The sequence below is a fragment of the Gordionus sp. m RMFG-2023 genome, chromosome 5 (genome assembly GCF_954871325.1).
Source record: "Gordionus sp. m RMFG-2023 chromosome 5, tfGorSpeb1-WG-v2, whole genome shotgun sequence".
NCBI classification, from domain to species: Eukaryota; Metazoa; Nematomorpha; class Gordioida; order Chordodea; family Parachordodidae; genus Gordionus; species Gordionus sp. m RMFG-2023.
In genome coordinates, this window is record NC_088779.1 from 22571425 (window position 1) to 22583778 (window position 12354).

A 12354-nucleotide genomic window follows, 5' to 3' on the forward strand; every position below is an offset into this window, starting at 1 on the left:
TGTAACATATATATTCAGATTTTAGCAGAGCAATCGATGAAGGAAGAAATAGAAACTTTTGTCATAATTTGAAAGACCAAAAAATTAGAGCCTATCTGATGTAAAATTAGCTATAGATAATCTTATTCTAAATAAATTTTGTTAACTCTATCTCATAACGTTTCTATATAGTTAACTTATTTTTTTTAATGATTTAGCAACAAAATATATAACTTGAAATAATTTTTAATTAAATTATACATTACAAATTTGTAATAGAATTTAAAAGAATATTCGTTATGTTAATAAAGTGAACCATATCGGGTAAGTTAACGTTTACTATAACTAACTAAATTTGAATTGGGGATTAATTGTAACGAGGTTTAACTATATAAGTATACTATGGAAGTCGGTTATCAAATAAGATCTTTCCCTCTATGAAATTATATAACATTGAAAAATTAGTTCGAACACTTTTTGATATTTACTTACATGAATAATTTAAAATTAATCAAAATGATTTTTTAACAAACAAATAATTAGGAAATTTTTTGAATAGAATACTACAATTTTGAATTATTAAATCGAATAAAGAGGTTAAATAATTTTTTTTTTACCTATATCATTATTTTCTAAAATAATTTAATAGATTTTTATTCTTATTGCTAAAATTCAAGGCCTACTAAAGGTATTCACAAATTAAAATATAGAGTATAACCTAATATAGCAATATATTTTATTTCGAAATGTGTTATATTATTAAAAATTGGATTTCACAGAGGAGGAAGTTATAAAAAAAAATTATGACTGAAAGAATAGCCTTTTGTGAATTTCATAGTATTTATTATTATAATGTATTTTACTATTTATAATTGTATTTAATAAAAGTATAAATGTGTTCAAATAGTTTTATCACTACTTATTTCTATGTCATTTTCTACAATAGTTAGGGGTGCCCGGTATAAATTTTCTAAGAAAAATATTTTTTCAATAATGTAAAATAACAAGGGAATTTTATGCTTTAAAATAATTCACAATTACATTGATTTAGTTAGTTTGCCTATAATTTGCGTGTTTTAAGCTTGCGTTCCTGTTATAGTCATTTGATATTATTTTATATACCTCTAATTGCATCATTTTGAGTGTTTTTACATATTTTGCACAATTTTTAGATATTCGCGTTACTTTGCATACGTTTATATATCATTTCGTGTTTTTGCATTATTTGTAATTTACGTAGTTTCTTAATAAATTTTGCATAGGTAAATTTTGTAGTGCTTTTTGCATATTTTGTCTTAATTCGCGAGTATTAACAATTTTTTGCATAGATTGTTAACAATTTTTTGCATAGTTCAGAATTTTAGTTCATTTGCCCATTTTTGGTCATTTTACATGTTATTCTATCATTTAGCGTGATTTAATGATCGTAGTTTCAAATTTTTTGCCTCTATAAAATAATATAACTTAATGATTTCTATCTAAAACTATGGATAAAACTTGCAAATATTTTGAATCCTTGCCATCCTACAAATGAAATATAATTAAAGGCTAAAATGTAATAAATTTACGCTAATGCTAGTTGCAAATTATTGACACTTGGGAAAATATAGAAATAGTTTCTGAACAAAATTTACCCATTCTATGATTCGTTTACGATGGATACTTAAGAATGTTAATAAGCCATTTATCACGAATTGTTGACAGAAAATACTTATTCTCTTTTCGTTGTGCAAAAACTTCCTTCAATTGTACATGTCTTTGTCGTAATAGAAAATGATAAAGCAATTAATCGTGCTAATTATTCGATTATAATTTATGATATCTTCTGGTAAGCAATATAAATTTTCATACATTTATATTAACATAAACTGCTCAGCGATTAAAAAGGACAACATAATCGCCATTTGAATAGAGCAACCTTATAACGATTTTAACTTGTTAAATAGTCGAATTCTCCTGACTACCAATCGAAGTCGCAATAAATCTATTCAAAACTTGAGTTTTGAGTCGATTCATTTTTACGACTCGAGTTCTGAACTTGAGTCGTGAACTCAAGTCGCGACTCGAGTTTTAAACTAGAGTCGTGAACTCAAGTCGCGACTCGAGTTTTAAACTAGAGTCGTGAACTAAATAGGTTAACTTAAATTTTAGGATATTCGATTACTTATATAAGTGATATTTATTGGTTGGTTGTGTAAAACCCAGATCCGAGGCTTGGGTCTAAAAATAGACTAAACTAGCTGAGCACGAACCCCGAATTTGTTTTTTCTTTACCTTAGTAAAGTATATAAATATATGATGACGTACAATCGATAGCTAATTATATCTATTGTATAGATAGCAAACCAGGCTTCACTTCTCAGTTGGCGAAGCTAGGTCAGGAATAATTTAATCAGTATCAAATATTGATATGATGATGGATGGATGGGTATCAAATAATTATAGTTCTTCTTTAACATGGTGTATATAAATAAGACCTGGGGGGAATAAAATAAATATGATTACTCATATATTTGATGGTGAAAAAAATTTTGAGCATAGCTCTAAATGGCCAGGCATAGGCGTAGCCAGGATTTTCCTAATAGGGGGGGGGGGGGGGGGTGAATTAAAAAATTACTGGTGGCTTCACTCCCAAACCCCATTGGGATGGGCCTTCGGCCCACTTTTGCCCGCCCTTCGACCGGGTTACCTTAGTCTATATATAGTCATAAAATATTTTTACAAGATAGGAGGTTAATAAGCCTGGAACAAATATGAAATATATTTTTATTAGTTTATATAAAATATAATAAATTACTTGTATATACATTAATATAAAAGCATGGTAATGATTTATTCCAAACAAGTATAAGAAATTTATTTATAAAAAGTAAGTAGACATATAGTTGATATTCCTCTATTATATAGAATTAGTTATAAAGTACTAGGTAAAATTCCACTTTTACAGACATATTTACCAGTTAGAGAATATATTACAGTTAATATTTAAACAAATTTTACTAATCATTTCTCTTGATTATAAATATAGCAACAATTTGCATTTAAATATTTAACGCCATCTAATTATTTTAAATAAAATGGAATATAAAAATAAACTTCATATTATTTATCCCACAATGTCTTTAAAAGATATTTTCTAATGTCCTTATCAATATTTTATAGTTTTCTATAAAATATATAATTCGCTATATTGGTAAAAATTACTTGATTGTCATATGATAATTGATAAAATTAGATATACTGTAAATCTACGACATAAAATATTCCAATGTTTGTATTGTGCTTTAATTTTTTTTATTTAATTTATGATTTAATTTTATCAATAGTTTTATAATTATATTTTATTTTTATAAGATAAATAAATTAAAATTACTCACTTTATAAAAAATTATATTTGATATATTATATTATTTAGTAATTTTATGGATCTATTATTAATAATTATAATACATTTCACTTTTGTCTTAAGACTTATCTTTGGCTTATATTCCATTTATTAAAAAGCATTTTTGATTCACTTTTTTTAAATAAATGCTTTTTTCCAAAAATGTATAAATTATGATGAATAGTTTTATAAATAAATCTCAACTTTTACATTCTTTCTTTCAAATTATAATTATTGTTTAAGATATATACATACGTTGGGGGGGGATCAGTTAGTGGGGGGAGGACTAGGGGGGATATTTTTTATTAGCTTTAAATGATATTCACAAAAAGTGATGAATTTCTGAAGGTGGGGAGATAATCCCCTTTCCCCCCCCCCCTATATGGCCAGGTCGAGATCTTAACATTTTATTTTTAATTTGTATAATATTAAGAGGAAAATATCTTTCAGACTGCCAAATTAGGGTTCTGGACCCGAATTCGGGTTTAGAAATCTTAAACCCGCCCCGAAAAAGAAAATTAATTTAAATTTTGAAAAAAACGTCTGGACATAAAAATAAATTATAATTATTTTTGACTATGCATCATATATTTTTTCTCGCATTATATATTTACTTTTGTATATTCCATATTAATAATTCAATTTTTGTATATAATAAAATATTTTTCTTTATGCCATTATTATATAACTATAAAAAAAAATAATTAAATAAATAAATGCATTGATTTATATGTAATCCAAAGTTAACTTAAAATTATTCCCCCCACCTTCTTCCTTAGGTGTCAGCAGGCGTTAAAAAAATTAAGAATAAGAATTTATTAGAGATTAAAATAAAATTATTTTATTTGAATATTCCATGGAGCAGGGGAATTCAGCTTGACTCGGCCAAAATATGCGCTTAATTAGGGTAATAGTCCTTAGGAAAGTTTTAACCTAATTCAACGAATTTCAATGGAAATTTGTAGGTCTTATCAATCCACGGTGCCATAACCTAGGTACCTCCTCATGTTCATTTTTTAATACATTACTTTATTTTAATACCTTTTTTAAAAATAAATAATATATATTTTTTTTTTATATAGCTTACATCTTTTATTGTAAAGTTTAATCGTTTTTAAATCAAAATAAAAAAAAAATTCCTACATTAATTATAAAATTATTTTATTTGAATGAAAGAAAAATATAATTTAAAAAAACATATATTTTAATTTTTTGTTAAAACACCTTTTTTACAAATTTACAAAAAAAAACAAATTATAATTTTATAAAAAAGAAGAATTTTGATTTTTCTAATGATAATCAAGATGATTTTGCTCTGGATATGGATAATTTCATGAGACGAATATAGATTCCGAGGTAATCATGATACTTAATGCTGAGGAATAAGAATATATTCATACTATTTATTATAGGCGGATCTTATATACATTGATGATCTTATGAATAGCCAAGAGAATAAATTGAATATCAAAACTCCTTTACTTCATCAATAACTAATTGCTCTTTTACTCAAATAATAGCTAATAACAGTTTCAATATAAAGAATATGTTCCACCACACCTAATAAATCTCAGCGTAAATGTGTACGTTGTGATAAATTCTAGTCTCCATACGGCTACAAGTATAATATATCTAAAATCTATTTTTAATATTTTTTAGCCAACCTGAAAAATCATATTAAAATATCCCACCAACGATCGATTTGTCAAACTAAAGAAGTAATGCCTAAACATTTATCGGGTATAAGAAAACTACTACCCGAGGAAAATAAGCATTTAGATAAAATCATACGATATGTGATTAAAAATAATCTACCGTTTAACAAATTTGACTATTGAATTCAAGGATATTTTTTCCTTTATATTTAAGAATGAAAAAATAAGGACAAGACAAACAGCTACAAAATACCTGCATTCAATTTATGAAACATCTAAATTATAAATATCTCAAAATTAAAAAAGGTACCTAGAAAAATTTCTCTTTCCACGGATATTTTAACAGTAATTGACTCTTAGTCTTATTGTTCATTACTATTATATAACTAATAAGTGGTAAACAAAAAATTAACTTCTTGATTTAATAGAACTGACTCACCCGCACAGTGGACAAGATATAACCAATTATTTATTAAAATCTCTTGAAACATTAGAGATTCAAATGGCGGTTACTCATGATATTGCTAAAATTATCATAAGTGCAGCAGATATAATGACCAATCATTATATGGAAAAATACAATATGCCCTTCTATAGTGATAAATGCCTAGCTCATGTTATATAATCGTCAAAGAAGAGCTAATTATTTTTGATCCAAGATTAGAAAAAATACACAAATTAGTGAAAACACTTAACCTGTCGCCAAAGTTTATGCAAAAATACATGAATATCTCTGGTGGCAATAGATTACCACTCGACGTAGCCACTAGGTGGAATTGTAAGTGTCTTATTATCTACAATAAATAAAGTAATTTGAGCATAATCTTAAATGTTATTTTTATAATATATTTTATTTTAAAGAATTTACACGCTATTAAACGTTTAGGGGAAGAATGTCTTCCAAAAGATGAATTTTATATTTAATGCCAATGAGGCTAAATATTTAAAGGAAATTGAAATTTTTCAAAACTTGGAAGTTTAATAAGAAAATATTATTGGGGCAGCGGGTTTATTCGTCACTTCGAGGGATATTTTTTAGATGAAACATTTGATTCACATGTTAACGAAGATAAATACTGAGTAAATGTAAAGCCTATGATAATTGGTACCCTTACGAACTACATATCTTGTTTGCTGATCCCAAGACAAAACTAAAATATATGCCCAATTCTATATTAAAACATAAATATGATGAAGAATTTAAACTAATACACAGTACTTATGCCTGGCTATCATAACAATCAACGGTATATGAATTTACTGATGGCATTGTTCAGTTACTATGCATGATAAACTGTGAAAGTAAATATAAATATTTAGAAATATAATTATACTTGTATTTTAATATTTATTTTCAGAGATGCTATTGATAAAACAGACTCTATGAGAGATGAGATCGTGGAATATCTTAAGGAGCCTCCTGTGCCAAGATCGACACATATTTTGGATTGGTGGGCGGAGAACGTCACCATATATCCCACTTTGTCGATGGCTAGGAACTATTCATCGCAACAAACTAAGTTGCCAGTGAGATGACCTTCAAAGCGGTCGATTTTATGCCCATAAAAATAGGATAGTTCTGAATCCCTTAAACAATGCATGTGCCTGAGTTATTGGGATTAGATCTATTGGAATAAATATTAATATACTTTGTTGTGATTGAGTTTAGACTGTATTGTAATATATAATTAGTCTGAATAATATTTTTTTTAAACTTTATACAAGAATTTAACCCCCCCTCCCCCCCAATTAGTAAAATTTTAGTATGATTTTAATTCTTCTAATATATCTTTATATTTATTTTGAAGCTTTCCTGAATACAAAGATTTGGCAAATGAAAGATGAAAAGGCGATATTTTTTATATTATAATATTTTTATTTGTTAAATTTTTGTATTTGTAATCGTAAATCTTAATTCATTATTTTTAAAGATTTAAATAAAATGAAAAAATTTCAAAGCGGAGTTCTGAACATGACAAAATTTGGGCTATATTTTTTTTTAAATAAATAAACAAGCCTTGGTTCGAACTAGTTCCTGTTCTTTGTTTTGAAGAAATCAATAAATTACTAAATTTTTAAACAAAGTCAGAACACTATCAGGATAAAAATTGTTTTATGTTCATAAATTTTATGAATTTTTTAAAAAAATATATATTTTAAATTAACATCTTAATCCTCCAAATTTGCCTCTTAATTACCTAATCGATCATGTCTAGCACTATTCTTGAAGATTATAATCTTCCATATTTAAATCAGGAAAGAGCTTAGGCAATAATAAATACGGTAATTTCCATACATAACTTTTTTTCAAACGGTTTTTGGGTAATGTTACGAGCAATTTTATTTCCAAAGGATAATAATTTTAGGAATTGATTTTTTCGATTAAGTTCATGTGATCAAAATTTCCATTAAATAGAGCTTAAAAATCCTGAACCCATATTAACAGATCAAGACATGCCCATTATGAGCAATGCGATACTCAAAAAAAAAATTTTACGAACAAATATATGTGTAACATTTATTTTTTACCCCCGCTCCCAGGTCAAACTTATATACAACATATGAACTATATTTTAATTTATACCTATAATATTTTTATTTATTAGATTTTTGATTGTAATTGTAAAATTTTAATTCATGATATATATCAATATCATCCATAATTTGCTAGGTTCTCGTAAAAGTTTAGTTAATATTTGTATTATATTATGAAATATAAAAAAATTAGTTTTTGTGTGTTTTTTTTTATTTTTTTTGAGTTAGAAATTTTTCCTATTCTCATCAAAAGATATAATCGTGCATGAACGTTAAATATTTCATATATTTATGAAATTCTTTTATATATTATTTAATTCGCATATTAGTATAAATTGCAAAATAATACATTTTTCCAAAAGATATTATATAAAAAATAAATAATATTGTTTAAAATTCAAATATGAATGTAGAAAATAATTTTCTTTTCTGCATTCGTACACATACTTAAAAGAGCTTTATTGTTAATTGGAAACCTAGATCATTTTTAAAAAAATTATAAGCATCTTGATTCGAACGAAACCCTATTCCCTATAATAATTGTTGAATTTTATATTTTATTTTGGAATTTATGTTATTCAAATATATTATATTAAATTTTGTATATATACCGATGATATTTTATAGTCAAAAAGATATATTTTTTAGAAATAATACAGTTAAATTTACTTTCCACCACCATTTTAGCATGGTGCCCTATTATTGTTCCTATCAAAAATATTACAACTGAAATTACATCAAAAGAAATTTTTAAAGCCATCTCGCTATTTGGTAAACTATAGTTATTACAGATAATGGTAATAACTTCACAAGTAATCATTATGAGAAATTTTGCAATGATTATGGTATCAAATATGTACTTGCGTCTGCATACCACCAGCAGAGCCAGGTGGTGAAAACGTTTAAGACCATATGAAAAGAAATATAAAGATTGACTTAGATACTGCACTTGACAATATTCAATTATAGAAACACACAAAATGATACCAAAAGAATGTTCAATCGTGACATTAGAATTAAATGGAATGAAACCTTTAGGAAAAAGATGATAGAGATAACATAACACTATCACATAATAGAACCTTGAGTATAGGAGATTATGTTTGGTATAAAATACAAAGAGTGATAAATGGGGCAAAGGCATGATCACCACAAAGAAAGTGACATGATGTTCTAAGTTAAGACAGATAAAGGTATTATAAGAAGACATTTAGACCAGTTAAGAAAAAAATCATGATACTTACTCTAAAAATTCTTTTAAGGAGAAAAATATCATAAATAAAGATAAACTAATCCTAATTTCTAAACCAATACGAATGAAACAAAAACCTGTTTATTTAAAAGATTATATAACTTAATATATATATATATAATGATTTTTAAGGTATATAATATACTATACACATGCTAGAATAAATTTCCGGTTAGATCTTTGAAATTTTTCCAAATCGTCTTCGCTAAAGGATTTATAACAGAGATTCCGAATCCCCATAGATTTCATATTACAATACCACCACATATATTAAGTACATTATTTTATTTTATTTTCTTTTCATATTTTTTTGTTTATAATAATAATAAATCATTAATCATGCTAAACTGTATAATACTACCAAAGTAATAACAATTAGTAAAGTAAATTTAAAAAAATTAAAAAGATGGAAAATATTTTTATCAAATTTATTACACTGTTTATTTTCTATAAAATTAATTTTTTCTTAAATAAAATTTTAAATGTATAATAAGAAATTCGGCTAAATCTTGTGAAAAAATCTGATGAATTAGAAATGTTTCTAAAATGCAAGGAAAAAATTTAAAACATAGCAAAACTAGTTGCTAGAATACTGGGAATCCAATAAAATAGAAAATCCTATTCTGTATGAATTGGCAAAATCGTATTAGCAACTCCATGTAGCCAAGCAGCGTCTATGAAAGGATTATCACTGAATCCAAACCCTCCCCCCTCAAAATCTATGTCTACCCATCTAAAAATTTCCCGCTGCCTTCGGTGGCGATATTTTTACATTATTAATTTTATGTAGTGTTAATAAAAATTTGAGTGTTGAAAAAGAATGTTCAACACTTTCCTGGAAATATTGTCTACATAAGAGGGGTAAGGGGGGGGGGGCAAGAACAATTTGTATCCAATTTTTTTGAGGCAGTTTGGGGTAGGCGTTTCTAAGTGGGAGTATAAATTTATTGGGGGGTTATTTATTACTGTAAAAACTAATACCTTTATTATAGACCTATTTATAATAAATGATATTGTTAATTACCGACCAAATCTAAATATTGCATAAAATCATAGACATTATTTTCCAAACAAAACTTTCTGCTATACTTTTAAATGTAATTTAAAAAGGCTCATATTCATGTCAACAATATACTACAATAATGCATCATTGTAAAAAATAATTCTTTTATATTCACAAGTTGATAGTTAGTATTAGTAAAAAATTTAAGATATTCTTTTTTAAATTTATGAAGGGAGTATCATAATTAAAAAGATGTAATTATTATAAATGATAAATCATTTAGAAAATAATTATTGCTTCGATGTAATCATTGATTCATTTAATGATTAAATAAAGATTTTAAAAAAAATTTATAGACTTAAAAATATATTTAGATATTTTTATAGGAACGTTCCAGGTGGAACAGAACCGGAACAATATTTTGACCGGAATGGAATGGAACGAGAACTTAAAAATGCCCTTGTTCCATGTTCCTGGTTAAAATCATTATAAACAGATACTCATTAAAATAAAAGTTGCTATTTTGCAAATGGCTACTATATGAATTATGTTTATAACATAATAGAATTGGGCGTTGAGCAGTTTATATTAATATAAGTATACGTCCCCATTAAACTAGAAGAATTATAATGTTCATTTTCTTTATTTTTCCTTATTTCCATATTTTCTACTAAATATTCTCATATTCTTGGAAATTTATTGTATTAAAAAAATTGGATAATGTTTCTACTATTTATAAAACTAATCCCTTTAAATCTCAGCATTTCACAATGTTTTAATTTAAATAATAAAAACCCATGCTTTATTATATTCACTCAAAAGCAATATATAAAAATTTAAAATATTATATGATCTTTATATTAATTTTCTAAAAGTGGGGAAAAATACTTTATACAAAAGTACTGCAGAAAGGTCAACTTATATAGACGCAAAATATTTTTGAAATTTGGCAAAGATACTGATTATTAATACATGGAACTATTCAAATAGAAACCTTGAAAACTGTCCTCAATGTCCAATGTATCTGATCTTCAACTATTTAAAGTCTCCTAAACCTACAAAAATGACCACAAATTCTTGATGCCCTTCCAAATAGTTATTTAAGTTTTTTTTTACTTAGCGATAATGAGCTCAAAGTATCTATCCATCTTCGATTAGACTTTAAACTGGACCGTTGCGTCACATTAACTACAACCTTTAAATGTCTAGATATCTAATTGTTATGTATTAACTTGCAATAAATTGTATTTTGTTTTAGGATACAATTTACTAAATTAGATGGTAAGTGCCTGAATGTACTTCCCTGGAGCGTTACTAGCCTTTACAATCTCATGGGACTCAATTAAATTTTTTTAAAATTATTTTCACAATTATTTTTTTTTAGCGAACTTATCTTTTTTTTTAGTAGTATTTTAAAAAATTCAAAATTTGAGAGGACTTTTCAAATTTTTTTAGAGGGCTCGAGCCGCCCCCTTCTACTGATGCTACTGGTATTTTGATGAATATATAATCACATTATTGTTAAAGTTAAATTATATTTGGTCCTTTTCATTTTGTTAAAATAAAATATATTTTAAGCTTAAAGAGACGTGTTAAATTAAATGGTTAGTTGATAGTTTGAAGAAAATATTCAAGGATATATAATGTTTTCCTACATCTAAAAAATTTTCATTCCTTAAAAAGAGGAAAAATTATAGTAGATTTTTTTCGATCAAATTAAAAAGTATTTGCTTGCAATGTAATTTTAAATCGCCTGTTGATGAACCTTAAAGATATATTTATCTTAGGTGTAGGGCTGCCTGAGTTGGATAAAGAGCTTCAGTCAAAATATACTGAAGGCAATATCACTTTTGAAAATACTGTGAGTTTAGAGATCGCGGCTTTCTTCCTTGGAAAAGGAAACCAAGGTAGAAGTTAAAAGGAAATTATTAATCATAAGCCGACTCAAGGTTCTAAAACACGTATTTTAGGATTAATAGTTATAACAAAGGTAATAAATTCAATAATAATAATAGTTACAATGCCAACAAATAAAATCATTATAATTATCTCCTAATAATTATAAATCTAGTTTTAAACCTAACTTCACACAAAGAAAGTCATATGCTTTGGACGCGGCAAGGAATCATTCAAAACAGATGATTTCACCACGGACACCTGGCTATCATTTCCTAATAAAACTACCATTGATGCGAAGATAAATGGTTTGAGGTTTACAATGGAATTCGATACCGGTGTTGCGTTCAGTATGATATACGAAGTATTGGCAAACCATCACTATCGTCCGCGTATAAACTAGGGGGGTATAACAATATCAAAATCGAAGTGTTGGGTAAATGTACAGTAAAAGTCGAAGTAAAAAACATTTCTAAAATTATATCTATTTGGGTAGTTAAAGGAGAGAATATCCTTATTGAATGCCATTTCTTAGAGAATTCATTATAAAGCTTTCAAAAGAAGTTCAGATAAATAATATAAATATGAATGTTACCAATTTAAATACTATTGCATCAAAATTTGCTCACGTTTTTAAAAAATCCAATAA